The sequence below is a fragment of the Pan paniscus genome, chromosome 8 (assembly GCF_029289425.2).
Source record: "Pan paniscus chromosome 8, NHGRI_mPanPan1-v2.0_pri, whole genome shotgun sequence".
Classification (NCBI taxonomy): Eukaryota; Metazoa; Chordata; class Mammalia; order Primates; family Hominidae; genus Pan; species Pan paniscus.
Genome location: NC_073257.2, coordinates 83,546,281 through 83,571,685, shown reverse-complemented (window position 1 = coordinate 83,571,685; position 25,405 = coordinate 83,546,281). Strand labels below are relative to the sequence as shown.

At 46.1% G+C, this 25,405-nt stretch overlaps 1 protein-coding gene across 1 annotated transcript in view; it reads right to left on the bottom strand.

Annotated features, from left to right (window-relative positions):
• The window catches only part of LOC129392945 (cadherin-23-like), a 336,485-nt gene extending 312,010 nt beyond the window's left edge, over positions 1–24,475 (bottom strand). The window contains exon 1 of the mRNA XM_055092951.2: positions 24,116–24,475. The gene's annotated coding sequence lies outside the window, so the exon portion shown is untranslated. The remainder of the gene's footprint in view (positions 1–24,115) is intronic.
• Between the last annotated feature and the right edge of the window lie 930 nt (positions 24,476–25,405).

The window sequence follows — 25,405 nt, the reverse complement described above, 5'->3', positions numbered from 1 at the left end:
TCAGGTGGGGCAGGTGGTGGGGCGCAAGGGCAGGGGGCCAACAGGCCAGGTTAAATAAACATGGTGGCAGAAGGCAGAGGGCTGGGCAGGGAGCAGGAGTGGAACCGCTCCTGGCTGGACACCGCCTTGCTGTCTGACTGGGCATTACCCAAGGCCCACTCTGGGCCTAACACTGCCTCCTGCAAACAAAGAGGGGATCACAGGCTTCATCTTTCCTATGAGGAGCTGAAAGGGCTCCTATTTGGGGGTTAAAGAGAGCAGTATAAGAACCTGGAGACCTCTGAAGACTGGAGAGAATGACAGACCCCACAGGCAGGGGAGCAGCAGAAACCAAGGGTTGGGGGGAAAGGAACAAAGCTATTTGCAGAGAGCCTCTGGGGGTCATATGGTTGAATGCCCTCCAGGGACAGGGAGCTCAGCACCTCCTCAGCCAGCCTGCTGCTCTGTGAGGTTACTATAGCCAGGCGATGGGGGGGACCTTCCGGATGGGGGTGGTGCCGAGAAATGCTGAAGTGAGTAAAGCAGAGGCCAAGAGAGCAGCCAGGCTGACTGCCAAACTTGCTATGTGAGCTTGCATGAGCTGCTTAGCTGCTCTGTGCCTCAGTTTCCCTAATCTCTTAAATGGAGATAATAGTCATACCTACTTCATAGGGTTGTTATAAGTATCAAATAACATAATACTTGTGAAATCTCTGGAATACAAACTCACCTATATTAAGTTCCCAATAAGTGCTATTATTAGTAACAGCAGCATCACCATCACCATCATCATCATCACCATTGCCATCATCCCATCATCATCATCACCATTATCATCACCATCACCATCGTCATCACCATCATCATCATCACCATTACCATCACCATCATCATCATCACCATCACCATTACCATCATCATCACTATCACCATCGTCATCACTATCACCATCATCACCATCACCATCATCATCATCACCATCATCATTATCATCACCATCATAACGACCATCATCATCATCATCACCATCACCATCATCATCACCATCACCATCATCATCATGTGTGTGCATAGACTACTGGAGAGGACGCTGAGAAAGCAGAAAAGGACAACTTCTGGGAGCGAAGCCTAGGTGTCTGGAGGAGAGAGGTGGGAGAGAAGGGTTTCACTGGATTCCGCTTTGGGCCTTTTGAATTTTCTACATATGTTATTATTGCCTGCCCAAAAATAAAATTGAAAAAAAAAAGATAATTTGGTATTTTAAAAAAGAGAAAGGAAGAAAGACAAATTGCTCTTCTAATGTACCCCAATCTGTCTTCCAGTAACTTTCCCTCTCTATTTGGATTTCTGGACTCTGGAGTCACACAGTCAACCCCCGCCTTTTAAAGGAAGTCATTCATTGGCTCAATAAACCCTTCCTGAGCACCAGCTATAGCTGCTGAGTGCAAGGCATCCAGCAGTAGCTGGGACAGACTCCATCCCTACAGCCTGGCAGGTGAGAGACATGCTCAGCCTCACCATCTGGGTCCCAGGTGCCCCAAGTGAAACCCCTGGTGACATCACCTGCTCCCCTTCTTGGCCCACTCTCCCCTAAACAGCTGTTCTCCTGCCTGAATAAAGTTTCAGGTCCCCACTTTTGATTGTTAAATTAGATGAGTTCACCACTTACTGATACACATACTGAGGTGTTTACAGGTAAAGTGAGCTGCTGTTCACAAGTAACTTTGAAATGCATCCAAAACAATGGTCTGATGGAAGGATGGGAAGTGAATAGATAGAAAAAGTAAAGGAAATGTAACAAAATGTACTCTATAGAATTCCAGTGGTGAGTACCTAGGTGTTCACTGGACAAGTCTTTTGACCTTTCTGCATGCTCAAAAATTAATTAAAATGTTAGGGGGAAATTAGGAGAATTCAAAACCACCAAACCTCCAGGTGGTTTTTCACATCTGAGTGTCCCTTCAATGCCCTTTTCCTATGGGCTAGAGACTTTCCATGGGGAAATGTCCCTGCATGTCCATGTTAAAGGGCCTGGGTGTTGCCTCCAGGGCCTTTCTCATACCAGCCCCCACTGGAAAGGGCACAATGATGTACTGGGGTGGACAGGGAGCAGGGGGAGAGCAGAGGCTAAGGGATGTTGCTCCATTCCCCCTCAAGGTCACTTCATTCTTCAGAGAGTCCATTCCTGTAGCACAAGCAGCTCTGGGACAGGCCCAGCTAAGGAGAAGAAAGGTATTGCAAGGAGAAGGGAAGGGAGCCATAGAGGGAGAGGAGAGTATGCATATGTCTTAGAGGGCAGGGAGAGGAAGTGGGTGGCTGAATCCATGCTGAGGTCACAGAGGAACACTAACCCTCAGTCCCCTCAAAGTAATGCTATGAAACCCCTAACACCTTCCCACAGTTTTTTCTTACTTGATAGTAAAATAACAAAAACAAAGCTAAAAATTTATTATTATAGTAGCTCTCCTTTGTTGAGTGCATACTACATGCAAACATTGTGTTTATTAGTTAGTTCCCACAGCCATCTGATGAGGAGGATGCAATTATTGCTATACCCATTTCACAGATAAAGAGATTGAGACTAAGAGAGAAGAAGTCATTAACCCAAGGTTACTCAGCTAGTAAACAGTGAACCAGGATTTAAATCCCCATTGGGTACCACTTGCAATTATGATTTAATAACCATGGCAGACAATCTCCATGAGACTAGAAAATTGGGTCCAAAAAATAAAAATCCACTTGAAGGTACCAGAGAACCGTCAGGTTAGACAGAAGCTGCGGTATGATGATCCAGAGAACGGAATCTCCCAGAGGTAAGCCCAGACTTCTGAGAGCCTATTTTGCACTCAGAGCTTTGGCACAGAATGAGAATGGAAGAGCGGGCAGAATGTTGGCCTTCCTGTGAGCCTGGGGAGATCAAGATTGAGTTGGGGCTAACAAGGCAGCAAGGACTTGAGGATCCCAGATCCCAGAGAGGAGGGAGGCACAGAGACATGAACTCAGACCCCTGGAGAGTTGCTGATGGACTGTGGATGAACTAGATGAAGATGAAGCATTACAATGACTAACCTAATCTGGAGTCAGCTCAGGCCCTGACTGGATTAAGATGATCAGCTGCTCTGCTGCCTGCTGGATGATACAATGAATCTTCCCTGAAGAGAAACAGCATCATTCAGATCCTCTACAATTTTTCACACAAAATGACTGACATTCATTAAAACATTACTAGCTATATCATAAACAGGAGAAAGAAAAAAACAGTCAATAAAAACAAGCCCATAGGTGACTCAGTTACTAGATTATCAAATATGGGCTTAAAAATTATAGTGATTAATATGTTCAAGACAATAGTTGAAAAAAGATGAATGATGTCACCAAGGAACTAGAAACTTCAAAACAAATAAAAATAAATTCCCAAAAGGAATAATACAATAATTAGAATCAGGATCTTAATAGATGGGTTTAACAGTGAATTAGATACAGTTGAAGAGAAGATGAGTGAACTGAAAATAGACCCGCAGAAAATAACTGGAATGAGCTGGGTGCAGTGGCTCATGCCTGTAATTCCAGCATTTTTAAGGCCAAGGCAGGCTGATCACTTGAGCTCATGAGTTCGAGACCATCCTGGGCAACATGACAAAACCCCATCTCTACAAAACATACAAAAATTAGCCAGGCATCATGGTGAGCACCTGTAGTCCCAGCTACTTGAGAGGCTGCACTGGGAGGATGGCTTGAGCCCTGGAGGTGGAAATTGCAGTGAGCTGAGATTGTGCCACTGCACTCTAACCTGGGTGATAGAGACAGAACTTGTCTCAAAGAAAAAGGACAGATGAGAACGTGATAAAATAGCTTAAGAGATATATGGGACATGGTGAAAATATCTAGTACATGTGTATAATTTAAGTCCTGAAGAAAGAGAGAGATTAAGTCAGAAGCAATAGTTGAAAATATAATGACCAAAAATCTTTTGAAACTGATTGAAATGTCAAGCCAAAGATTGGATAAATCCTAAGGATACAAAGTAGGATAAATAAAAGTATAACTGTAGAAAACCAAAGGCAAGGTCGGGCACGGTGGCTCAGATCTGTAATCCCAGCACTTTGGGAGGCCGAGGCAGGCGGATCACCTGAGGTCAGTAGTTTGAGAACAGCCTGGCCAACATGGTGAAACCCTGTCTCTACTAAAAATACAAAAATTAGCTGGGTGTGGTGGTGTGCGCCTGTAGTCCCAGGTACTTGGGAGGCTGAGGCAGGAGAATCACTTGAACCCGAGCAGCAGAGGTTGGCAGTGAGCCGAGATCGTGCCACTGCACTCCAGCCTGGGTGACAGAACCAGACTCCGTCTCAATTTAAAAAAAAAAAGAAAAGAAAAGAAGAAAAGAAAAGACAAAAAAGAAAGAAAGAAAAAAAAAGAAAACCAAAGGCAAAACAAAAAAAGAAAAAAAATTTAAAGGAGCCAGAGAGAAAAGACACATTAATTCAAAAGTGCTAATAAAACTTATAGGTGACTTTTTGAAACAAACAATGGGAGCCAGAAGGCAATGAAATGAATGACCTCTTTAGTGTGACAAGAAAATTTTATACTCAGTAAAAATATCCTTCAAAATTGCCGGGTATGGTGGCACATGCTTGTAGTCCTACCTATTTGGGAGACTGGGGTGGGAGGATCGCTTGAGCCCAGGAGTTCAAGGTTGCAGTGACCTATGATCACACCACTGCACACTCTAGCCTGGGTGACAGAGTGAGACCCTGTCTCTAAAAATAAAAAGCAAAGGTATAATAAATACATTCGAAGATCAGCAAAAACTGCAAAAATTCAATAGCAGATCCACACCAAAAGGAGACATCTTCAGACAATGAGAAAATTACTCCAAAGGAAAAAAAAAAATGTAAAATACAATGAAGAATAAAGAATATCAGGGTAAATATGTAAGCAAACGAATGCTGGCTGAAAGAAAATAATGTCTTATGGATGTAAAATATATATACAATTAAAATTTATAACAACCACTAACACTAAAGGTAGAAATGGAGTAAATGGAGTTAAAGTGTTCCAAAGTCCTAGCTTTGTCCAAGAGATAGTAGAAAAAAAATAATAAGTTAAGAATACAGGCTATAGCTGGGGACAGTGGCTTATGCCTGTAATCCCAGCACTTCAGGAGGCCAAGGCGGGCGGATCACTTGAGGTCAGGAGTTCTAGACCAACCTGGCCAACATGGTAAAACCACTTCTCTACTAAAAATACAAAAATTAGCCGGGCGTGGTGGTGCACACCTGTAATCCCAGCTACTTGGGAGCCTGAGGCAGGAGAATTGCTTGAACCTGGGAGGTGGAGGTTGCAGTGAGCCAAGATCATGCCACTGCACTCAATAACCATAGAAAAGGTGAAAAATAAATCAGTAAGGACACCAATATCTGAATGATAAGATGTACATATTTAACCTCATCGATAAAATTGAACACGGTATACAATAACAGAATAAACACTATTCTTGTGGGACAATGAAAAATATTTATAAAAATTCCCCATGCTGGGCCATAAAGTAACTCTCAAAACATGTCAAAGAACTGGAATCAGTAAAAGTATATTCTTTGATCATAACAGAATTAAGCTTAAAAACAACTGTAAAAAGTATGAAATCCCCAAATGTTTGGAAATAAAGCAATGAGGTTTAAAAACCCATAAATCAAAGAGGAATCTATAACAGAAATTAGAAAACACTTTGAACCTCACAACAATAAAAATATGACATCAAAATTTGTGACATACTAATAGCTGTGCTTAAAAGAAAATTTACAGCCTTAAGTTCAGATTTTAGAAAAGAAGAAAATCTATAAAACAATGAGCTATGTATGTATCTCAAAAAGTATTTTAAGAAGTAAATTAAAACTGAAGAAAAGAAATACAAATTCTGATGAAAAATTAATGACATAGAACACAAAATTTAATACACAAAAATCGGTAAAACTGAAAAGTTGTTTTTTTGAAAAGATCAATACAATTGATTAATCCAGTGATCAACAAGATGACAAAGAAAATGAGACGGATGGCTGGGCACAGTGGCTCACGCCTGTAATAGCAGTTTAGGAGGTAGAGGAAGGAGGATCATTTGAGCCCAGGAGTTGAAGAATAGCCTAAGCAACACAGTGAGACCTCATCTCTACAAGTAATTTAAAAATTAGCCAGGTGTGATAGTGCATTCCTGAGAAGGCTAAGACAGGAGGATTGCTTGAGCCCAGGAGGTAGAGGTTGTAGTGAGCTGTGATCATGCCACTGCACTCCAGCCTGGACACTAGAGTGAGACCCTATCTAAAAAATAATAACAATCATAATAAAGAAATAAAAATGAAAGAGAAGATATATGTTACCAATTTCATCCATGAAAAGATATCACTGTAGATTCTACAGAGAGTATAAAAATGCATGAGGACAATTAAGGAGATTTTACAAATAACTTTATGTCAATTCATTTGGAATTATGTATAAAATGGATAAAATTCTAAAAAATGCAATGTACTAACATTGACACACAAAAACATAAGAATATAAATGGTCCTATATTTATTACAGAAATTGAAACTGTACTTTATAACTTTCCCACTAAGAAATCTAACCTCACATGGCTTCTCCATCGAATTGTTCTAAACTTTTAAGGATAAAAATAACACAAATCTTATCCACACTCCTCCAAAAAACAAACAGAAAAAGAAGGAACAGTTCCCAATTTGTATTATGAGGTCAGCAGAACTCGATACTATAATCTGACAATGATTTTACAAGAAAGAAAAATCACATGAACACAGATGAAAAAAATCTTAAGCAGAACATTAGCAATTCATTTATGCCAAAATACAGTCAAACAAAAGCTGTTGTAGCTATTGCAATAACAGATAAGGGGTTATGAGAAGAATAACACATCATGACAAAGTTGGATTTATTCCAAGAATGCAAGGTTGGTTAACTTTTGAAAATCAACCAGTGTAATTTACCACATTAGCAGAAGAAAGAAGGAAAATTATATGATCATTTCAATAGACACAAACATACATTTGATAAAATTCTATGCACATTTATGAAAAAACTCTTAACAAAAAGGAACAAAAGTGGCCATAAATGGAAAAGCCCACAGCTAGTATCATACACAATGGCAAAAGACTGAATGCTTTTCTCCTAAGATCAGGAACAAAACAAGGATGCCTTCTATTGCCATTTCCATTTAACATAGTATTGGACATTGTAGCCAGAGCAATTAGACAAGAAAGAGAAAGAAAAGGTGTGCAAATTGGAAAGGAAGAAGTAAAATTATTTCTCTTTGCAGAAGACATGATCATACATGCAAAAAACTCTAACAATTACACACACACACACACAAACACACACACACACACACACACACACACACACAAAACCCAGGAGCTAATAAATTCAGCAAAATTGCAGTACAAAAAATCAACACACAAAAATCAGTTGTATTTCTAAATACCAATAATGAACAATCAGAAAAGGAAATAAGGAAAACAGTTCCATTTACAATAGCATCAAAAAGAAGACAATATTTAGAAATAAATTTAACCCAGGAAGCAAACAACTTGTACACTGAAAACTAACAAATATTGCTAAGCTAGGCATGGTGGCACATGCCTGTAGTCTCAGCTGCTTGGGAAGCTGAAGCAAGAGGATCAACTTGAGCCCAGGAGTTTGCCTCCAGCTTGAGCAACATAGTGAGACCTCATCTCTAAAAAAAACAATTTTAAGGAAAAGAAAGTAAAGAAGACATAAATAAGTGAAAAGACATCCTATGTTCATAAACTGGAAAACTTAGTATTGTTAAGATACCATATTTAATATTGTTAAGATAGTACTATTGTTCAGATACACTACTGCCCAAAGCAATCTACAGACTTAATGCAATTCTTATCAAAAGCTCAATGGTGTTTTTCACAGAAATAGAAAAACCCATTCTAAGATTTTATGTGGAATCTCAAAGTACCCCCAAATAGTCAAAACCATCTTGAAAAAACAAAAGAACAAAGTTGGAGTACTCACACTTTCTATTTCAAAACTTACTACAGAGCTACAGTGATCAAAAAGGTAGAACTTACATAAAGACAGACTTACAGACCAATGGAACAGAACTGAGAGCCTAGAAATAAACTGTCACATAAACAAACAATTGATTTTTAACAAGGGTGCTAAGATCATTCGATGGGGAAAGGACAGTTTTTTCAACAAATGATGCTGAGAAAACTGTCTATCCACATGCAAAATAATCAAGTTGGACTCTAATCTTATACCATATACAAAAATTAACTCAAAACAGATAAAAGACCTAAACATAAGAACCACAACTATAAACTTCTTAGATGAAAACACAGGGGAAACCACGATATTGGATTTAGCAATGATTTATTGGATATGACACCAAAAGCACAGGCAACAACAACAGCAAAAAGGTATTTGTACTTCATCAAAATTAAAAATTTTTCTGCATCAAAGCACACTATCTATGGAGCAAAAAAGCCACCCAGAGGATGGTGAACATATCTGTAAATCATACATCTGATAAAGGATTAATATCCAAAATATATAAAGATCACCTACAAGTCAACAGCAACAAGACAAACAACCCAATTCAAAAATATTTTGCCATAAAAGATATACAAATAAGCCCATGAAAAGATGCTCAACATCACTAGCCATTAGGGAAATGCAAATCAAAACCACAGTGAGATACCACTTCACACCCATTAGGATGACTATTATCAAAAAACAAAAAATTAGCTGGGTGCAGTGGTGTACTCCTGTAGGCCCACCTACTTGGGAGGCTGAGGCGTGAAGATCACTTGAGCTCAGGAGTTCTAAACTGTAGTGGACAACTGTGTAGTGTAGTTTAGAAGTGTGCACTACAGTTTAGTGTAGCCACTGCACTCCAGCCTGGTCAACACAGCAAGACAACCAACTCTGAAAAATAAAATAAAATAATAAGTGTTGGTAAGTAAGTGGAGAAATTGTCAGCCTTGTACATTGCTAGTGGGAATATAAAATGGTGCAGCTACAATGGCAGTTCCTCGAAAAATTAAACATAGAATTACCATATTATCCAGGAACTCCACACCTAGGTATACACTCAAAAGAACTGATAGCAGAGACTCAAACAGGTATTTGTACACCAACATTCATAGCATCATTATTCATAAGAACCAGAAGGTGGCAACAATCCAAATGTCCATTAACAGATGAATGGATATAAAATATGGTATATTCATACATGGAATATTATTCAGCTTTTAAAAGGCCTTAAATTCATACACCTACTAGAACATGGATGAATCTTGAAAACATTATGCTAAGTGAAATAAGCCAGACATAAAAGGATGAATATTGTATGATTCCACTCATACCAGATACCCAACATAGGCAAATTCATAGAGAAATAAATTAGGATCAAGGTTACATGGGCAGATGGGAGAAGGAATGGGGAGTTACTGTTTAATGGGTACAGTATTTCTATTTCAGATGATGCAGAAGTTTTAGAAATGCATAGTGGTGATAGTTGCACAACATTGTGAATATACTAATGCCACTGAACTGCACACTGAAAAAGGGTTTAAAAGGTAAATTTTATGTTATGTACATTTTACTATAATTTTGAAAAAAATTAGAAGAAAACTTCCCTAATTTGAAAAATGACAGCTATTAAAAGAAACCTACAGCAAACATCATACTTAATGATAAAATATTGAAAGCTTTCTCCTTGATACCAGAATTGAAGTAAGTATGCTTATTATTACCACTTCCATTCAATATTATGCTAGAACTCCTTGCCATTGCAATAAAGCAAGAAAAATGATATAAGTATTGTAAAAGAAGATATAAAACTGTTATTATTTACAGAAAACATAATCATATATGTTTTAAAAAATCAAAAAATGCAATAACCTATAAGAATAAATAAGTAAATTTAACAATGGTTGTGTAATCAATGAAAAAATCAGTTATACTTCTATATGACAAGTTAATAATACAAAATGAAAAAATTTTGAATTACTTACAATAGTATCGAAAAAAAAACACATAGAAGGAAATCCAGTTTTAAAAATATAAGAATGCTACACTAAAAAGCATTATTGAATATAATGTATTAAAACTTAGAAAAATAGAGGAGTATATCTTGTTCATGGATTGAAAAACTCAATATTGTAAAGATGTCAATTTTCCTCAAATTGACTTACATATTTTTGATGCAGTCTCAATCAAAATCTCAGCAGGGTTTTTATGGAATTTCAGAAGCCAATTCTAAAATGTATATGTAAATGCAGAAAGCCAAAATTAAACAAGAGTCTTGAAGAAGAACAAAACTGAAGAATTTACACTGGCAATATCAAGACTACATCTGTAAAGCTATAGTAATTAAGCTCTAAAGCTTGTGTTGGTAAAAGGATAGTCAAATACTTATAGAATTGCATATACCTATATGTACACCAAAGGACACACATACAAATGTTCTTAACAGCCTCTTTTTTAATAGCCAAGAATAAAAGCAACCCGCCAGTCCAACAACAGTAGAATGGATGAATTGTGGTATATTCACAACATGGAATACTACGCAGCAATGAAGAGAAACACATTAACTATACGCAACAGGATGACTCCCACAAACAAGTTAAGCAGAAGGAAACATCACAAAGAGAACCCACTGCATTATTCAACTTATATAAAGTTCAAAATAGGCAAAATGAATCTATTGTATTAGAAGTCAGGATAGGAGTTAACTTCAGAGGATGACGGGTGATGGCTCTGGTAATCGCTTTTTTCTTAGTCTGGGTGGCAGTTACATGAGCATGGCCCTTTTGTAACAACTCAGGATAAGCACATTTGCACACTTTTCTGCATGTATTATACTTCATTTAAAAAGTTGCCTTAAGAAGTCCCTTAGAACCAACATCAGTGCTACTAACAGCTGTCCTGCTTTGCCTCTCTTCCTGCCCTCCTGCCATGGGAAGCACAGTGCTGGTGGGCATAGAGCAAAGCTGCAGCCTCAGGGCAAGGGACCTCCCAGTCCTGGAAATCTTCCAGGACTGCACCCCCTCAACCTACAGCCTTTCTCATAGGTATGATAGTTACTCTTGGCACCCCCAGGCAGCCTGCAAGACTGTGAGCTCCCAGAATGCAGAAGCTGAGAATAACAGTAGCATAATAATAAACAATAGCAACATTTGTTGAACATTTACTATGTGCCAAGCACTTTTTCTAAGCATTTTATGTGCAATAACTCATTTAATCCTCCCAATAACCCTTTGAATTGGGTACTATTCTTCTCATTTTGCGGAAGAGAAAACAAGACACAGATGAGTAATGATTAATTAAATTGCCAGAAGCCCACACAGTTCATAAGTGAAAGAGCTAGGATTTGAACCTGGGTAGTCTGGCTCCAGAGCCAGAAACACTTCCTCTCATTTAGGGTATGGGCCCAGAGGTAAGGCCTGGTGCTCAGAGCCCTGGCCACACCCACCCAGACCAGGCACAAAGGGAGAGATGCTTCCCATTTCTTACAGGCAGGCCAGTGTGTCTGTGGACAGCGATGAGGTGTGTACCCTCCTGAAAGACTGGTTCTAAGACTTCAGGGCAGCAGGCAGGCCCCAGCCCATGGGACTGGGCTCTTAAGCCTGGGGAAGCAGGTTGAGGCTGCAGCATGGGTCTGGGGAGAGAAGTCCCTTTCTAGTCCTAGGGAAGAGGGTCTTGGAGCTCCTCAGGGGTCAGGCCCCTGCTGACAGCACTCAGAACAAAGGAGGAAGTAGACACCAAGGGCACCTTTTCCTGTCCCAAGCACTGCCCAAGTGCCCTCTGCTTTCCACTCCCAAATCATTTCATCCATCCCACCCCCAGGCCAGCAGTCAGGAAACAGCCACGTGGAAGGTAAAGCCAGTCTACTCTGGGAATGAATTCTAGCGCCTCCCCATCCTCCATCCCTTACCCAACATACCACATAACAAGTTTTTCCTTGGGTCTGCCTTTAACCCCTCCCGGTACAGTTTCCTCTCAGTTCCCTTTGCTCTTAAACAATGAGTTTAAGCTCATTGCCCTTGGAAGAGGCCCTCACCTATGCTCAGAGACTTTCTTTGTCTACCTGAGAGGTACTGGGGTTCACCAGCCCCTTTGTGTCAGGTCTGGATGAGTTTAGCCAGAGCTTCATGACGGACCCCACACATTAGAAGGGAACACCAGGGAATCCCCTACCCCTTACATCAAACAGGGCCCCTTTGTCAGAGGCCAAAGCCTCAGGAGACAAAAAGTCCTGCCCAGGAGCCTTCTTAGTCTACAGCAGCCAGATACTTAAAAGTGACATCACACGTCTGTTCCAGAGACTAGGGGCAGGCCTGATATCCAGTTCAGCAAACAAACCTTGTGATCAGGCCAAGGGGCAGGGTGCAAGAGAAAGCCCACCCTTACATCAGCCAATGCATGCACATGCACAGACACACACACACACACACACACGTGCACACATGGCCAAGGCCGTCTGCACCAACACTAGAAAGGAGAGGCAGCAAGTTAGTACCACGGTCTTCTGAGCCAGGCAGTTAAAAGGAAAGTAGGAAGGAAAAACAGATAAACTATGTCTACACCTGGCCTTTCCCATTCCCCTCTGCCCTTGCCCCTGACACCCAGGCCCTCCACAGCGGCTCCCAAGGAAGCTGTGAAACACACAGGTGCAACGAGGTCACCTAGTTAACAGCCTCTCTCCCGCTGTATTATTCATGGGCTCCCTTCTTCCGGCCTGAGCTCCAGTTTCCAACAGCCCTCAGGCAGGCAGCAGACACAGCTTGGCAGGTCAGCTGCCTGGCAGGTCCTAGCCCATGGCCACCCCCACTCTCTACACCCCATGCCTGTCCCAGCCCCTCCTAGGATGTAGCCATCCCATGGTAACTCAGACCCAGCGGTCACCAGCACTTCAGGTGAGGGGGAGAATTTGGGGGCAGTGAGGGGGAGAATTTGGGGGCAGTGAGGAAGATCAGAGAAGGAAAACCTTGGCCTTGGCTGAGTCAGGCATGAGATGCTGATATTTCCTAAGGAGATGCAATTCTCTCTCTTTCTCTCTCTCTCTCTCTTCTTCTAACACACACACATCCTGAATTGATTGCCCTGAATACAGCACTCTGAATAAGTGTGAGAGCTCATGGGGGACAAGGGCCATGCTTTGTCTACTTCTGTATCTCAGTGTGCCCTGCATAGTATCCTGCAAACAGTAGGTGCTTAATAAATATCAATTGACTTGTACAAATCCAAAAAAGATGGATGTCAAATTGTTAAGAGTGAGCATAAAGAGTTACATCAAGCCATTGCAAAGACATTGCTCCTGGGGTTTCGAGATCGTCATGTTATTTAAATGTCCAACTGCATATATCTCGTAAATCCCACATAATTCAAGTCATTAATACTTAGTAAAAATTAATTACAATGACACATACTATTTGCATAGCATGATTTTTAGGTTATCGCGACTCATTTTGCTGAGCACTTTTATGTCTCTCATGAGAGCCCCCTACTCACTGAATCAAGTAATTGGTCAGAAGGGGATTTTTCCCCTATTTTACAGATGAGAAAACTGTGGCTCAGAGAATTAAAGCACTTGGGTCAATGAAAGGACTATCACTAAAGTCTTCACACACTTGCCAGGGGCATTTTTCTTCATTATTCACACCTATTTCACTGCCTCATGATTACCACACATACAGCAACATGATAAAACTACAAGCTCTGATAAGGTTACTTGGGTCGAGACCTGGAAAGCCCAGGCTAAGGTCAGCTTAGGACTAAGATGCATGGCCAGAAATACCCAAGAGCTCCTGAGCCAGCCTGGCCAATGGTGGGGAAAGGTGTGGGGTTGGGGTTAAATTATAGACACCACTGCATGCAAACCCCTAGCTTTACAGATGGGAAGGGCTGGGGTCCAGGCAAGTGCAGAGACCCTGACATACATGGCCTTCCCAGATGGGGGCAACCTGCTCAGGGTAGAAAACCATCCACCTCATTCACTCCCATGGATGTTTAAATCCCAGCCAGCCTCACTCTCTCACATCCCCTGCCCAAATGCTGGAGGCGCCTGAACATTCAACCTCAGCCCAGGATCAATTATAGGGGAAGTCAGGACTGTAATAAACACACCTGGCAGGGCTGGATAGAAAGGGGGTGACCCAGAGCCCAGCCCCAGCTCTGTCATTGCCTCTCTGTGGATCCCAGGTGGGACTTTTGTCCTTTCTTGAGTTCAGTTTCCATCTGTATAGTGAAAGGTTTGGCTCTGGCCTTCTGTAAGTGCAGTACAAAGTAATGATCAAGGAATCAGACTGCCTTCATGCAAAAATCTGCCTCACCGCCTGCAAGCTATGTGACTTTGGGCAAATTGCTTATCCTCTCTGTGCCTCATATTTCTCACCTGTAACATATGAGTAACAGCTGACCCTAATTCGTAGGGTTGTTGTAAGGACTAAGTGAGGTATTTTAGATGAAGTGCTAAGCTCAGGGCCTGGCACACAGTAAGTACTTAATAAATGTTTCTCATTACTACTGTCAGCTCTGACACTAAGTCTATGGTCATAAACTGGCCATCTATGGGCCACATGCAGCTTGCCAAAGGGTTTTCCCTACCATAGACACTTCACAAGGGTAGGGGCCACTGATGGGCCCCAAGGGCCTAGAACAGCACCTGGCACACAGTAAGGGTTCAATGACTATTTCCTAAATGAATGAATGGCCTCGCTGTGTTTTCAAATATTAAATTCGTTGCTAACATCTCAAATAGAAAGATTTTTTTTTAATCTCGATGTTTAGATTCTTTTGAAAAATCAAAGTGTCCGGCAAGCCTAAAAGCTGTTCTGTACTGCTGCTTAGCAACATAGACCAAACAGTAGCAGGGGCCCCCATTAGCTGAGGTAAGTATGTGCAGTTTGCCACAGTGTTTTCCCAGTTGTCTGGACCCTGGAGCCACCTGAATGCCTCCTGGGGGAACCCTGACACCCTTGGCCCAGGGTATATCACAGGAGAAGTGCAGACAGCATGGAAAGTTTGCATTTACCTGGCCCCAGGGCTTCTGCCCCCAGAGATTGCCCCAGGTCTGCTAAGTGCCCATGATACTCTGGCATCCAAGCCCCCTCTGCTGTGGACAGGCCAGACCCTCTTCCCCAGAGGAAAGCCTCAAACACTCCACGTTGCTGCAACTTCCTTAGCTTTCTAGGCTGTGTCACTCCCTGCTTGGAAAACTCCCAAAAGCAAAAAGCAACAGAAAGATGAATTTAATACTTATCCTTCTCACAGAAAGAGCACAGAGATAGGGAGACACATCTTGGGATGCTCAGGTGGGAAGATCACTTGAGCCCAGGAGGTCAAGGCTGCAATGAACTGTGATCTCACCACTGCACTCTAGCCTGGGCGACAGAGAAAGACCTTGCCTCAAAAAAAAAAAAAAATTACCTGCTTTTTTTAACTTTTTCCAAGTGGATACTAGAAAATTTAAAACTGCACATGTGGCTTGCATTATTTTTCTACTGGGCAGTGCAGCTGTGGACTCTCAGCTTGAAGTCCCAGCAACGAGATGGAGGTTGGGACACAGGTGATGCTCAGTATTGGCTGAGGAATGGCCTCCCCAACAGTAGAAGTGAGATCTTAAAGCACAGACAGGATGGGTTTGGAAGGATCCCCCACCCCACCACCCAGTTATGTTCTGGTTTTCTAGTGAAAGTCCATCCGTGGCTGGGCACGATGGCTCATGCCTGTAATCCCAGCACTTTGGGAGGCCAAGGCAGGTAGATCACCTGAGGTCAGGAGTTCAAGACCAGCCTGGCCAACATGGTGAAATCCCATCTCTACTAAAAATACAAAAATTAGCCTGGCGTGATGGCATGCACCTGTAGTCCCAGCTACTTGGGAGGCTGAAGCAGGAGAATTGTTTGAATCCGGGAGGTGGCGGTTGCAGTGAGCCGAGATTGCACCACTGTACTCATTCCAGTCCGGGCGACAGGGAGAGACACTGTCTCAAAAAAAAAAAAAAAAAAAAAAGATAGTCTACCCATGCCTCACCCTCTAAGACAAAGCCTTAGGCCCCCATAGAGTGTCTGAGAAAGGCCTAGCCCAGAGTTCCATTGCCACTGGTTCCCTGGAGATGACATCAGTGATCCTGGCTCCAGGAAAGAAGGGCAAGATCAGCCTCCTCCCGGGCCAGGGGCAGTTCGGAGCAGGAGAAGGAACATGGGGGGCTGGAGGAGAATAAAGTCCCTTATAAGCCAGGGCAGGATGGCTAATCTCCTGTCTCTGTAGGCAAAGAACAGAAGAAAAGTGGGCAGAGCTAAAGGGCACCCCTCAGAGGGACTCAGCCCACACTAACCCGAAGCCAGGGAAAGCCAGCATTCCTCGGGGACAGAATTAGTGATACAAATGGAAACCCAGACAGAGTCGCGGCTGCCCCTTTTGTTTTCCCTTTCTGCCCTCCCACTCTCTCTTGCTCTCTCCTCTACTTCCCTCCCTCCCTTGCTTTCGCTGGCTCCCAAATTACAGCCTTCTTTCAGAAACAGACACAATCAAGGTGGTGTGCATGGCCCTTGTCACAAATGGCATCTCAGGTCCTCTCCAAATGGAGCATGGCCTTTAAAGAGGAAGGTGATATCGCTAACCGCCTGCCTCAAGGAAGATGCATCTCCAGGAAGACACAGGCTAGAAAAAAACTCCCACCCTCTTCGGCTGATTGTCCTGTGGCAGGCCCTGGGTGGCTGATTGCAGGGCCAGGCCCAGGGCTGCTGGGGTCTGAAAGACAAGGCATGCCCGCCCTCCTCAACACTCCTTGTGCTGGAGCAGGAGGAGCAGGGCTCTGCCCTTGACTGGCCAGCATTCAGGCTCAGCTTCATCTGGGGTCCTTGAACAAGCTTACTCTCTGACTCTAAGTCTCAGTTTCACCACTTGTAAAATGGTAAGACTAGCTGGTCTCTGAGAACACTTCCAGACCTTGAGTACAGGTCACAAACTCAAATGGCTAAAGGAGCAAGGGGGTATCGGAAATGAATAAAGTGGGGTCCAAAGTGAGGCAATAGGGAATGGTCGGGACTGTGGAGAACTGCAAGCTGCAGGCTCACGTAAATTTAAAAGGCAGCTGCAGGCAAAACTCACAGGGGCGACGTAAGTCAGAGTGAAGTCAGAAGAGTAGTTACTTCTGGAGTGGGATAACATGGGGTGGGAGGGGGCATAAGAGAGCCTGCCAAGGCACTAGAGATGTTCTGTATCTCCATGGCAGTGAGAGGGTTACACAGGTGTATATATATATATATATATGTATATATATATATATATATATGCGAAAATTCACCACTTCCACTTAAGATCTGTTGACGTTATTTTATGTATGTATTCTTCCGTGAATTTATTTATTTATTTATTTATTTATTTTGAGACAGGGTCTTGCTCTGCCGCCTAGGCTGGAGTGCAGTGGCATGATCTCAGCTCATGGCAACCCCTGCCTCCCGGGTTGAAGAGATTCTCCTGCCTCAGTTTTCCGAAAAACTGGGACTGCAGGCATGTGCCACCATGCCCAGCTAAATGTTTTACATTTTTAATAGAGACGGGGTTTCACCATGTTGGTCAGGCTGGTCTCTAGCTCCTGACCTCAAATGATCCACCCACCTCGGCCTCCCAAAGTACTGGGATTACAGGCATGAGCCACTGTGCCTGGCCCATTAAATAATTTTTAAAAGAAAACAGCACTTTGGGAGGCTGAGGTGGGCAGATTACGAGGTCAAGAGGTCGAGACCATCCCGGTAAACATGGTGAAACCCCGTTTCTACTAAAAATACAAAAATTAGCTGGGCGTGGTGGTGTGCACCTGTAGTCCCAGCTACTTGGGAGGCTGAGGCAGGAGAATCACTTGAATCCGGGAGGCGGAGGTTGCAGTAAGCTGAGATTGCGCCACTGCACTCCAGGTTGGCGAAAGAGAGAGACTCCATCAAAAAAAAAAAGAAAGAAAGAAGGAAAGAAAGAAAGGAAGGAAGGAAGGAAAGGAAGGAAGGAAGGAAGGAAGGAAGGAAGGAAGGAAGGAAGAAAGAGAAAGAAAGAAAGAAAGAAAAAGAAAGAAAGAAAGAAAGAAAGAAAGAAAGAGAGAGAGAAAGAAAGAGAAAGCAAGCAAATGAAAGGGGTACCGGCAACTCAGCTCCAACCAACAACTGTTCAACTGTTGATTGGGAACATGGACACAATGTTGCCAGTTCTAATCAGCAATGCCAGAAGTCTAGATGTTTATACAGACTGCTGGATTTGTTTTTTTTTGTTGTTGTTTTTTGTTTTTTGGTTCTTTTGAGATGGAGTCTGGACTGGCTCTGTCGCCCAGGCTGGAGTGCAGTGGCGCGATCTCGGCTCACTGCAAGCTCCGCCTCCTGGGTTCACCCCATTCTCCTGCCTCAGCCTCCCGAGTAGCTGGGACTACAGGCACCCGCCACCACGCTCGGCTAATTTTTTTTTTCTGTATTTTTAGTAGAGACGTGGTTTCACCGTGTTAGCCAGGATGGTCTCGATCTCCTGACCTCGTGATCCACCCACCTCAGCCTCCCAAAGTGCTGGGATTACAGGCGTGAGCCACCACGCCTGGCCAGCTGGATTTTTAAATGTTATCAGTAAGTAATTACAAAAGAAAAACCACAACAACCCCCATCCAACGCGCATGCGCGCGCGCACACACACACACACACACACACACACACACACACACTCAGGAAGAATTCAATTTAAGAATGTATAGATTGTCAAGCTCTGAAAATAAGAAGTTTTCACCTCTTTACTAGAATACAATGTGCCTAACATATAAGTAAGTCAAAGGGATACAATAAAAGCTACTACATTTTGCATGTATACTGTGCGCCAGGTACTACACAATGCCTTGTAAAGTTGTCCTCTTATTAATGCTCATAGCAAGCCTATAGGGCAATTGAAAAATCATTCCCATTTTACAGATGAGAAAACTAAGCCAGACCCAAGGCTTCAGAGCTCTAGTGGAAGAACTGGTGCTCAATATCAAGTCTGTCGGCCTGCAAACTGCCTTATGAAAATCACAAAGTGAATGCATTATGATCATAATAATAACCAACACTTGCCTGGGGTTTTAGAATATGTAAAAAATATGAATGCTAAAACTGAACCTGCTGTGTCACTCTCAGCAACACAGCCTGCAGCCCCTGAGGCTGAGAAGGGCTGTCTGATATTCCCATTCCCCTCACCAATACATTGAGCTATGCCAACATTTATTATCGAGGTGACACAGGGCCCCAAGACCGCAAACCCTGAGGCCCCAAATATATGGAGCTGTGGGCGGCAGCAGCGGCCCACCCCACTCACCATTGACAGATCCTGATCAACTTTCACACTGAAAGACTAGAAAACTGTCTCCATGTGGCTACGTTTTAAATATGCCAGTTTTCTGGCTGACACCTTTCTCGTCAATGAGGTTGGTAAGAATATGCATTTTCTGCCCTATGGGATTCAATAAAGCCATTTTCATGTTGAATCCAAATAAATATGGCCTATAAATGTTCTAATGTTTTCCGAATTGGCTCTTTTGCAAAAATGATCATTCACCACTGTTGCAGACATTCAGATCAAGCATTAGAAATGTCCAGCACGCCAGCAGCACCCCTGTGCCCCAGTCATTATGTCCCTGGGAATAACCATTATTCTGACTTCCATCACGTAGATGGGTTTTGCCCCTTCTCTATGGGGCCTATGCTTTTCAGTTCTCCCCAGTCCCCACCACTCCCTATTGTGTTACATGCTTTACTCTTTTGTGTGCATCCTCGCCTCTCTAGGCATGCAAATGTCCGAGAGCAGATGCCTAGAGTCCAGAGTACAGCAAGGTGGACATTCACCACCCATCTGGAAAGTACCACCATGAAGAGTTAAAACTGGATATAGGCACAGCAAACGGTTGGTGTGTTAATGATCACTTAAGAATAGGGCTGGAGAAGGTAAGAGAACCATCACCCAGGGATAAGCCACTGGGTCAATGAACAGTTACTGAGCACCAACTACTCCACTAGTGTGGAGGAAAAAGATGCAGCCTGTGCCCTGGAGGAGCTCAGTGGCTACTGAGAGGCCAGAGCCATGCAGAATGGTAAGAAGCACCAAGGAAGGACCGTGAGCGAGGGAGGCACAGGCTGGAGGGGCAGCCCACCCGCACCAGCCACCCCACCTGAGGACTCAGGAGGGCTTCCTGGAGTTGACAACTCCTGAGCAGCGTCAGTGTCACCCACATTATGCACAGGAGGCTGGAATACAGAAAAACCCAATCTGATCTGCACTTCTCTACTGAAGGCAAAAGTACTCCCACCCTGAAATAACCTATCCAGTAGGGTTCGACTTGTAAATGACCTTGCTCATCTATTCATGGACAAACAGGATTGCCCCAGCGCCAAGAGGAACCCAAAGCAAAGCTCAAAATAAAATAAAATACAATGTTTAAAAAACAACTAAAACTGAATTTGAAAACAATGAGTTCAATGGGAAATTAGGTCAATTTTTACAATCATCTTTACACATTAAGACCTGGGGGTTCAAGAAAACAGTGAGACTTATTAACCTAGTTATTTTTAAATTTCTATTATTTTTATTGATTGATTGATTTTGAGATGGAGTCTCACTCTGTCGCCCAGGCTGGAATGCAGTGGCATGATCTCGGCTCACTGCAACCTCCATGGTCCAGGTTCAAGCGATTCTCCTGCCTCAGCCTCTCACGTAGCTGGGATTACAGGTGCCCACCACCACGTCTGGGTAATTTTTGTATTTTTAGTAGAGCCAGGTTTCACCATGCTGGCCAAGCTGGTCTCAAACTCCTGGCCTCAAGTGATCCACCTGCCATGGCCTCCGAAAGTGCTAGGATTATAGGTGTGAGCCACTGCACCCAGCCTAACCTAAATATTTTTGAACTCACTGATTTTCAAATCGATGTCTGAATGTCTTCACATTAGCTCGCTCTTTGTAAGGCCCATGACTGTGTCTCCCATAGTTCCTCCTCATCACCTTGTCCCCTGGTAGAGCTGCCCTCTCTCTGGCAAAGAGGCTAGCTTAGGGGAAGGACAGCCTCTTTGGGCAGGGTGGGATGCCTGAGCCATGCGATGACCTTTCACCTGTGACACCATCGGCTACACCAGGCCTCTGATCCAAATCTCTCCAGCAGTGTTTCAAATCTCCTACTCTCAGGCCAGCCTTGATGGCTTCAGGGTCATCATCCAGAGGACCAGGGGTATAACTTGCCACCATGCCTCGGCATCATTCCTGTATCTTGAAGCTAGAGGCCTCGAACCACCTTAGGGCAGTAGAAGTGGGATGTCCAGTCCAGGTTGGGGTCAGGGGAGAGCTTGGTCAGTATCTTCCCCTCTGGAGGCTGTTCCAAATTGGCTCTCATGCTCCTCCCCTCTGCATAAGTCCTAGGGCTGCTGAGAGGTGTTATTAATTGGCTGATCCACCCATCTGGGAGGGGCAGATGAGGTGGAGAGTAGTTGCTCAATTCCTTCTGCTTGAGGGACAGCATCTAGTCTCCGTCTCAGGCGTCCTAGAGGCAGAGTGTGTACACCCAGCTTCCGGAAACCCTGCCCCCTCCACTCACCTCTTTCTGGCCCATGTGCAGGGGTTTTTGTTGGTTTTTTTTTTAGAGACAGGGTCTCATTATATTGCCCAGCCTGGAGTACAGTGGCTATTCACAAGCACGGTCCTAGCACACTACAGCCTTGAACTCCTGGGCTCTAGCAATCCTGTTGCCTCAGCCTCCCCAGTAGCTGGGACTATAGGAGTTCACCACTGCACCCAGTTCCATGTACAGTTTTGACTGCACACAAAGCTGAGATGTTATTCTAATCTATTTAAAAGACCCTAAAACACAAACACTCTTGTGGCATTAGCATGGTACAACCCGAAGGAGCCAGTGGTGGACTATTAATCCAAGCCTAGCAAAACTGGCCAGAGAGAGGAGTTTCAATCTCATTCTCATCTCTGTGTTCTTATCCACTGCCCTATACAACACTCTGCACCAAGGAACTATGCAATGCCTCTTAGAGAAGGCACTGTGGACCACAGCTCAAACTTTACTGAGCACATGAGTCACCCAAGGATCTTACCAAATGCAGATTCTGATTCAGAAGGTCTGGGGTGGGGCCCAAGAGTCTGCATTTCTAACAAGTCCCCAGGTGATGCCGATGCTGCATGTCCACAGGCCACACTCTGAGGAGCAAGGTTCCGCTACACCTTCACCTCCCAGAAGAATGTGCATTTTAAATGAGCACTTCAGGAAGGTGTGCTTTAAAATACTTGGCTCAAATAAATGAACCTCAAATGGTGAAACTGCAGGTAAGGTAGCTTGTTGGGTGGGGGAGCTATTCCAGAGGCAACCAGGACCATCTGCTGTCACAACCCTCAAATCAAGCCCTTTGGTAAGCAGATGTGAGGAGCCCAGCTGTTTAGAGGTGAGGAAGGCCAAGTCCGAGAAGTATATGGGGGCCCAGCACAGACGGGGCCAGGATGCTAGCTCTGGGCCTCCCACCCCTCACTGCTGTCCTCCAGCACTCGAGGCAGAGCTTCCTGGTTCACACCAGTCGCTTCTGTGTGCCACCTTCCCAGCTCACGGGGGACACCCACCCTCTACCACGAGACACTCTGCCTTCCTGCCCTCCCCAGCCCTGGCAGCCAGAACCAAGCCTTGCTATTCCCCCAGGCAAGGGGCCCCTTCCCAGCTCCTCCTTGGCAGAGTAACATCTAGTGCCCCCACCCCTGTAGGTGCTGACCGCAGTGCGCCTACCCCTGCACCACGAACCAAGCACTAACTCCAAGCCAGCTCTCCCCATCGTGGGCTGACTCATCATCACCATGCAACTGGCCCCAACTAGGTTCTTAAAGCCCGCCCCACCCCACACCCCACAACCTAATTCTTCCCTGTGTGAGGGTCTGACTCCACCCAACACACACACACACACACACACACACACACTCTCTCTCTCTCTCTCTCTCTCCTGTGTCTCTCTAGCTTATTTCAAAATCCAAATTAGGGTTGGGGCACTTCCCAAGGGGCTGGAAGGCGAGGTCAATGTCAATGCCAGCTCTGGTCTGAGAGGGCAAAGGACGTAGAAAAAGAAGGCTCTGCTTTCTGAATTACTAGGGAGGATGGGGGAGTATTATTACCGAGGAAAGGCTAATTTCCTCCCAGTGGACCGCTGACAGCACTAGGGCTGGGGCTGGGGTCGCAGTGGGGCGGCGGCTGGCATCGGATCTCCGCTCACAGCACGGAGGCAGCCTCTCTAGGTGCCCGCTCCGAGAAAGCCAGGCAGAGTGCCCGCCGGCTGGCGCCGCCACTGCCTTGGAACACGCGGGCTCTGCTCGAGTCCTGGGCTGACCTACGGTGGAGATGAGGGGCAGTGCTCCCGGGTGCCAGCTTCTGGGGGCAGCCAGCACCGCTCGTAGCGGACCAGTTCCAGGGCCAGGAAGGCGAAGCGAGAGCCGCAAAAGGCTCCCGGCTCCTCGAGGGGCGCGTCTTCCCATAGCTGGACCGAATTTGGGAGGATGTGTAAGTCCCCTGGGGTCTCCCGCGGGCACAGGGACCTGATGAGGGGAGGGGAGAACTACGTGCCTTTAGTTCCCCTCAGCGCCTCTGCCCAGCCCGCAGTAGGGGTGCGCCCCACCCCATCCCCACTGTCCAGATGGGGACCCAGGGCTCAGAAGGGGAGGGGATTGGATCCCAACGCGCTCCACTCTCGAAAATCTCTCCACCCCAGACCTGGACCCTCTCCGTAGCGCCGAGAGCAAAGCCCCCAAATGTTCGCGGTCCCAGGACCGGGGATGGGGGATGGGATGCCTGTCCTCCCAAGGCCAACACGAATGGAATTCCGAGTTCCCAGGAATCAAAGTTGCCGCGCGTCGGGGAGCTCGGAGCGGGGCGCGGGGCTAGGGCCAGGGGCCTGGGACCGAAGGATGCCGCGAGCGCCCGCCACGGGCGATGGCCGCGCTGGGAACAAGTGGTTCGGCAGCCGCGGTCACCACCAACTTTCCCGCCGCGCGGCGGGTGAACGGCGAGGGGAAGGAGAGGGAAGCGAGGAGGGAAGAGGCGGTGCGTGGCTCCGGGTACCGTGTGCGTGTGTGCAGCGGCGCCGCGCCTCGCCTCGGGCTCTGCTCTCCGCCGGATAGGCCCCCGCGGGCCGCCTGCTCTGGCCCTGGCCACCGCCGCGTCTTCCCGCCGGCGCGAAGGCTCATCCGCGGCGTGCCGGCAGCTCCTGGGTCTCCGCGGGCCGCTCGCCGCTCGCAACTTCAGGCGCGCCGGGGGCTCGGACTGGGCGCGCCCCAAACGTCCAGAGGCTCTGCCACCCCGTGCTCCATGCCCGGGCCGGGCTGCCTAGCCCCGACCGCCTCAGCGTCCGGCCGCCGTCGGACGCGTCCTCTGGCCAAGCATCGCGCCTGCAGCCCGCGTCCCTCTCTCCCGAGCCGCCGCCGCCGCTCAAGTCCGCGATCAACTTTCCCTTGCTTCCCCCGCCCCGCTCGGCCCCCGCCCCCCTCGGCCCCCGCCGTCCAGACCCCGCCTCCCGCAGCTCCCTCCCTCACCTCCCGCCTCGCCCGGCCCCCGCCCGCCCGCCCTCCCGCGCTCGGCGCTCCCCCAACCCTCAGGCCGCCAGGACCCCCGAGCTCCCGCCTGGCCCCGCCCAGACCCCCGGGAGCGGCGCCGAGCCCCGCCGGGCGCTCAGGGCATGAATATTTCAGTGCTGGCGAAGCTGCCCTCTGCCGATGTCATGGCACCGGCTGCTGTGGCAACTCCACGAATCCCCCAAAGGGGCAGGGAGGAAGCCCGCGGAAGAGGCCCCAGGTGCGAGACAGAGCAGTGCCCCGCCAGGCCGCCAGCCGTCCCGCAGAGGGGCGCGCAGGGGGATGGGGGCCCCCAGCGTCGCGTCCGCCCCGCGCCTCAGGCAGAGCAAGGTAACGCTCCCGGGAAGCCCGGGCGGGCGAGCGGGCGCTCGGCCTAGGTGAGCCCGCGCCATCTGTTGGCTTTAAGCGCCCCCTCTCTGCTCCCAGAGTCGCTGAGCAGTCCCTCTAGTCCTTGGGGCCCCTTGGCCTACGCTTCTCTCCAACCAGCTGCCTTTGCCCACCCGACTCGTGCGCTCCCATCTGCGCCTCCTCCCTCACTAGAGCTCAAGAGGCCTCCAAGTGCTTAGAAATGGAGGACCCCGGGTTGGAGGAGACCCGTGAGGTCACTTAGGCGTCCTCACCCCTGCGGGAGCTCCGTCTGCAGTGCCCGAGTCATGGTCTCCCGGCTCCTTTTTGCACACCTATAGGGACAGAGACTTTATGGCTTTCTGAGACAGCTGGATCAAGGAAGCGTCCATATGCAGGTAATGGAAGAGGTTTATCCCCTACCTTTGATCTTTAC